The sequence below is a fragment of the Schistocerca serialis genome, chromosome 9 (assembly GCF_023864345.2).
Source record: "Schistocerca serialis cubense isolate TAMUIC-IGC-003099 chromosome 9, iqSchSeri2.2, whole genome shotgun sequence".
NCBI lineage: Eukaryota > Metazoa > Arthropoda > Insecta > Orthoptera > Acrididae > Schistocerca > Schistocerca serialis.
In genome coordinates this window covers 404,558,733-404,565,449 of record NC_064646.1, presented here as the reverse complement: position 1 = coordinate 404,565,449, position 6,717 = coordinate 404,558,733, and the positions used below count along the sequence as shown (strand labels likewise).

Here is a 6,717-nt window from a genome sequence, read left to right as displayed (position 1 = left end):
AAGCCTTACAGAAGCCCACATTTAGACGTTTATGTGTACAAGAAACAGAGTAGCCGCTTCTTACTAACGCAGATGAGAAACCTACATTTACATCTGCATCTACATAGATACTCCGCAGGCCTCCGTACGGTGCGTGGCGGACCGTACTCTGAACCAGTGCTTGTCACTTCATTTCCTGTTCCACTCGCAAAGGGACTGATGACCTTCGCTGTTTAGTCCCCCTTAAACATACCAACCAACCACTCGCAAATAGAGCGAGAGAAAAACAATGTCTATATGCCTCCGTATAAGCCCTAATTTCTCTTATCTTCGTGGTCCTTGCGCGCAGTTTACGTTGGCGGCAGTACAATAGTTTGGCAGTCAGCTTCAAATTCCGGTTTTCTAAATTCTCTCAGTGTTATTTATCGAAATGAACGTCGCCTTAACTCCAGAGATTCCACGCCCGCATCTCGTGGTCGTGCGGTAGCGTTCTCGCTTCCCACGCCAGGGTTCCCGGGTTCGATTCCCGGCGGGGTCGGGGATTTTCTCTGCCTCGTGATGACTGGGTGTTGTGTGATGTCCTTAGGTTAGTTAGGTTTAAGTAGTTCTAAGTTCTAGGGGACTGATGACCATAGATGTTAAGTCCCATAGTGCTCAGAGCCATTTGAACCATTTTTTGAACCAGAGCTTCCATCTGTGTTCCCGAAGCATCTCCGTCGTGTTATTCAGACCTACCGGTAAAAAATATTACAGCCTGGCCCTGAATTGCTTCGATGTCTTCATTCAATTCGACCTGATACGGATCCCAAATACTCGAGCAGTACTCAAGAATAGATAGCACCTGTGCCCTATATGCGGTCTCCTTTACAGGTGAACCACTCTCTCCTAAAGTTCATCCAGTAAACCGGAGACGACCGTACGGCGTCCCTGACACATTTCTCACCGGCTCATTCCATTTCATATCGCTTTGCAACGTATTTGCAAGGTATTTAAACAACTTTATTGTGTCAAATAGGACTCTAGTAATTCTGTACCCGAGAATTACAGGTTTGTTCTTCCCACTCATTTGCATTATCTTAGATTTTTCCACATTTAGGGCTACGTGACATTCATCAGTTTTGTCTAAGTCGTCTCGTATCTTCCCGCAGTCTGTGCACTGAATGTTAGTTATTGCCCCACTAAACTGAGGATATAACTTTCTCGGAGGTGCATGACGATGGAGAATCGATCATAACCGCTGGATTTTTAAGAAAATCCTTAACATCGGTTTGCTGTGGAATTCTTGAAGACATTCTGAATTCGAATGGGGCTTCTGTCAGTTGATGAACGCGGATTTAGAAACAATCGCTCGTGCGAAACTCAACTTGCCTTTTGCTCACATGATATCCTACAAGCCATTGATCGATGGCAACACAGTCCTAAATTTCCCGAAAACATTCCACATCGAGCTTCATTGCATACTGTAGACGAACACCCGAGTATACGGTTTAGGATCCCAGATATGCGAGTGCCTCGAAGATTTTCAAGAACTAGAACCCAGTACTTGATCCTCGGCGGCGACTGTTCGTCAGAGAGAAGAGTATAGTTAGGAGTGCCCCACGGAAGTGAGATAGTGCCTCTTTTGTTCGCTATACACACAAATGACCTAGCGGACAGGGTGAGAGCCGGCCGGAGTGGCCGAGCGGTTCAAGGCGCTACAATCTGGAACGGAGCGACCGCTACGGTCGCAGGTTCGAATTCTGCCTCGTGCATGGATGTGTGTGATGTCCTTAGGTTTGTTAGGATTAAGTAGTTCTAAGTTCTAGGGGACTGATGGTCTCAGAAGTTGTCCCATAGTGCTCAGAGCCATTTGAATCATTTGATTTTTTGACATGGTGAGAAGCAATTTACGGCAGTTCGTTCATGCCGCTTTGGCGTACAGGAAGGTGTTTTTGTTGAGTGACTGTAGAAATATAGAAAATGTTTTGGAAAAATTTCTGCATGGTGTGATGTAGAAAAATGTTAGTTAATGCGGATGAGTGGGAAAAATTGCCCTGTGAAGTTCAAATACAGCATTAGTAGGGTGGAGCTTCACACAGTATCTTGAATTAAATATGTAGGCGTAACGCTGCAAGGCGATATGAAATGGGATGAGCTCATTAGTTTGCTAGTAGAGAAAACGAGCGATCGACTTGGTTTTATTGGGAGTATTTTGGGAAAGTGTAGCTCATCCATAAAGGATATGGAGTGTAGAACGCTAGTGCGACCAATCTTGGGTAATGTTCGAGTGTTTGGGATCCACGTCAGGTAAGAATTTAAAGAAAACATGGAAGCAATTTAAAGGAGGATTGCTGGATTTGTTACCGGTAGGTCTGATTAGCACGCAAGTACTACAGACATACTTTTTGGGCCGGCCGCGGTGTCCTAGCGGTTATAGGCGCTCAGTCCGGAACCGCGCGGCTGCTACGGTCGCAGGTTCGAATCCTGCCTCGAGCATGGATGTGTGTGATGTCCTTAGGTTAGTTAGGTTTAAGTAGTTCTGAGTTCTAGGGGACAGATGACCACAGATGTTAAGCCCATAGTGCTCAGAGCCATTTGAACCATACTTTTTGGAGGAAAGACGACGGTAATTTCGAGGAGCGCTGCTGTAGAAATTTAGAGGAGCGGCATTTCGTATTACGGACGTACTTCATCAATGAAAATCACTGGAGGGAAGACGGCGTTCTTCGAAGATTAAATGGGTACATCGATTAACTAATGTAGAGGTTGGTGCACCAACATGACTAAGAGGAGCAATCAATTGTTAAGACACATCCTGAGGCATGAAGGAATCGTCAGTTAGGTGATGAGGTAAAATTTGATGGTTAAAAATTGTAGTGGGTGGTTCAAATGGCTCTGAGCGCTATGGGACTTAACATATATGTTCATCAGTCACCTAGAACTTAGAACTACTTAAACCTAACTAACCTAAGGACAGCACACAACACCCAGTCATCATGAGGCAGAGAAAATTGTAGTGGGAGATGTAGGCTTGAATACAGTGAATTAAAGTGGATACAGGTTTTAGAAATTGTACGGTGATGCAGATAGTCTAGCGTGGAGAACTGGTTCAATCCAATCTTCGAAGAGAAGACCAGAACATAAACAAGAGCAACAACAAGGAATGAATACCAGTGCTAGGTGAGCAACACTGGACTGGTTTATTTTGCAACGTATTGATCCCGCTGGTGGGTTGCGACGCCGTGGAGCTCCAGAGGCCGCCGCGTCGAGTCCCGAGCCCGGCCTATTGTCTGGCGAGCCAAGGCCGGCCCTCCGATGCATCGATCCCTGCGTGGGCCGCGGCGGCAGGCTATAGCTGCAGCTCCTCTCCAGCTGCCCGCTCCGTCTCTTACACTCAGGAGGCACTGCCGAGTAGCGAAATGTCTGGCGTCGCAGTCATTCTGGACCAAAAATTAGTGCCGGCCGCTGTGACTGAGCGGTTCTAGGCGCTTCAGTCCGCAGCCGCGCTGCTGCCACAGTCGCAGGTTCGAATCCTGCCTCAGGTATGGATATCTGCCATGTCCTTAGGTTAGTTAGGTTTGAGTAGTTCTAAGTTCTTGGGGACTGATGACCTCAGATGATAAGTCCTATAGCGCTCAGAGCCATTTGAACCATCTAGTCGATTAGTGACTCAGTAGAACCCTTTGAGCCGCTTAGCGATTTTAAGCATGTCCAGAACTTTCTCAGGTTTTCGGTAAGACCTTTCGCTAACGTACGACGCTGAGAGTTGTTGTATGCTTCGCACGTTGATATTCTTACGGACGCACGAATTTACACTAACTTTTTCGTATCAACATTTGCGGTTTTTTTTTTCAACAGAAAATTTTCTCAGCATTTCCCGAATTTGATTATGTAGTGTACTGCTTCGTACAAAACGGTAAGAAGGGGTGTTGCAAAGTGGGGCGGGAGCTGTCGCCGTAGGAAAGCTGGACAGGATCGTAAGTCACTATAGCACTCCGTCTTCAGCCCACAAGTGGCCCATCGGGACCATCCGACCGCCGTGTCATCCTCAGCGGAGGATGCGGATAGGAGGGGCGTGTAATCTGAACATCGCTCTCCCGGTCGTTAAGATGGTTTTATCTGATCGGAGCCGCTACTATTCGGTCGAGTAGCTCCTCAATTGGCATCACGAGGCTGAGTGCTCCCCGAAAAATGGCAACAGCGCATGGCGGCCCCGACGGTCACCCATCCAAGTGCTCGCCACCCCCGACAGCGCTTAACTTCGGTGATCTGACGGGAACTGGTGTCTCCACTGCGGCAAGGCTGTTGCCAGAAGTGATTATCGAAAAAGTGAATGCAGTAAGCACATGTTTTATTTAACTATCCGCTTTCTCCGAGCGAAATGAAGATGCAGCAGTAGAGTCCAATTAATACAGTAGCAACAAGAGCATCGCAGGATGAGGTTCTCTTAACTAATGCACAACCCATTGTCAGGGTCGCAAATGGACTGCGTCACCGCGACGACTCTGCTGCGATCGAGCCGCGCCTCGCTGTGAATGTGCTGTGTGGCTGCTGCCGACCACCCTACATCACGGCGGCAGAGGGTGTTCTAGTCCAGAGCCACTCGAGGGGTGGCCCAGCGGTCGTGCCCAGTTGGATCCGCCGCATCCCACACGACTGGTTTCAGCATCTGATGGAAACTTGAGTTGCCGTTACCAACTGTGGGATGGCAGAGGGGTGGTATCGATACGTGATACCACAGATTATTAAACCCCGGTAGGTCCTTTCCATCTTTAATCCACTTAATTGGCACATACATCTCCAGAGCGCGATTTACAATCAGTTCAAACTTCGCCCTTAATCCCTCTGCGTCCGTCGTACTGGAGCTAAATGATGTCTATTCATTGCCTGAGAGGGATGCTAACAACTGCTTATCTGATTTTTCTACCATAAACGTTCTTCAATCCTGCATGAGAGATCTATTAACGCAAGTAACCATCGACGCTATGATATTATCATGACCACTAATCCCTGTTTCTATACTGACACTGTCAACAAGGCCTGGCCTGTTTTGTACCTACAAGGTCTACAATATTTCCATTACTTGTGGATTGTCTAATTGTTCAAGGCAGTTTTCGGAAACCGTGTTCAGATGTACTTTGCAACACTGTCTGTCTGTACCACCTGTAGTGAACCCATGGACGTTCCTGTCTACACTCGATATGCTGATGGTCACCTCCAACTAATACTGCATGATCTGGGTATTTGAGTTATACTGCTATGGACCTTCCTTGATTATCTCTAAGACTGTCATAGCGGAATTGAGTGGTTGACAAAACCATCCAACAATTATCTTGATGGTACCTAGACCTGTTATACGGGGGTTGGAACTTAAATAGTGGCAACTATTTATTCACAGCCTATACAAAAGAGATACATGATTGCAGCTTTTACTGTCCTTCAAAGTAGTCACCAGCGTCGTGTAGAACCCGTTGGCAGCGAAATGGAAGGCGTAGTACACCGTTAGCAGAGCCTGTTTTGTTGATGGTGCGCATGAAGTGTTCTGCTGCCTGTCGAGTCTCTGGAACAGTTCTGAAGCGAATGACACGAAGTGGTTCCTTCATCTTCGGAATCAAATCAAAGTCACAAAGACTTAGGTCCTGGGAGTATGGTGGATGGTGCAGTACTTCCCAGTCCCATCGACCGAACAGAGCAGCCACAGCTTGTGCTGTATGCGCCCGCGCATTGTCGTCCAAAATGATGGGTGGGTTGCGTAGAAAGTGTCGCCGCTTCTTTCGCAATCCTGTTCGCAGGTGATGCTCCAAATACGAACAGTAATACGACTTAAGTTAAGCGTACCAACGTCATTCCAACCCTTCAACAGCGTGGGTGTGTGGACAGAATAATTTTTATGAAAGGAAGTGTTTCTCCGCACATTCCACAGCCAGTGAAGCAGCTGCTGCAAGGGTAATTTCGGAAATGCTAAAATTATCAGCTGTCATTCCCCTAAAGCCTGTGAGCCATCCAGATCACCTGATCTTAATCCGTGTGACTTCTGGCTGTATGGTTGTCTGAAAGATTTTGAGTTCAGTGCTTCAGTTACGAAAGTAACTGAACTGAAGGCACGCATTGAGCAACGCTTTCTGAACATGACCCGCGGTACATTCTGATCTATTGCGGAACATGCTGTCTCTCGATTTCAACTTTTGGCAGAGTTAGTGGACAGTATATTGAATCTGTCTTGCACCACCCTCACGATAATTAAAAATCGATGACACTTCCTTTTTTATGTGGTTTTATAGTCACAGTACAATTAAAAGCTGATGTCATTCCGGCTTTTATGCTATTTTTGGCCTCATGACAATTAATAACCGATTTTTCCCATCTGACATGGTGCAACTGGTGACTGCCGAACTTGTGCAGTCGTGCACATTGAACAGTACAGATGGTGTACTGTGCAACTCAAACCACAGCCATCGTATTGTAATTCATCCGTCTTCTGTAGTCAATCCCATTTACGTTAAAATGCTTACAGCGCCATCTATTGGTAAAATTTTAGTTTTTCTTTTTCTCATGCCGTTTTTTCCTGTGTCACTAACACACTGTTAAAATTTGACGTCATTCTGAGCAGTGATTCTCTTTCATACAGTGTTTTGAAACAGGGCCTTTAATTATGGATACCCTGTACATGTGAATGACCTTCCACGAACATTCGATAAGCAAAATTGATACTTTTGGCAAACGATACTAGTGTTGTAATAAATTCTATTGGAGAGCAAG

At 46.3% G+C, this 6,717-nt stretch overlaps 1 pseudogene; it reads right to left on the bottom strand.

Moving 5' to 3' along the window:
• Window positions 1–4,150: 4,150 nt before the first annotated feature.
• On the bottom strand, window positions 4,151–4,268 carry LOC126420232 (5S ribosomal RNA; annotated as a pseudogene).
• Between the last annotated feature and the right edge of the window lie 2,449 nt (window positions 4,269–6,717).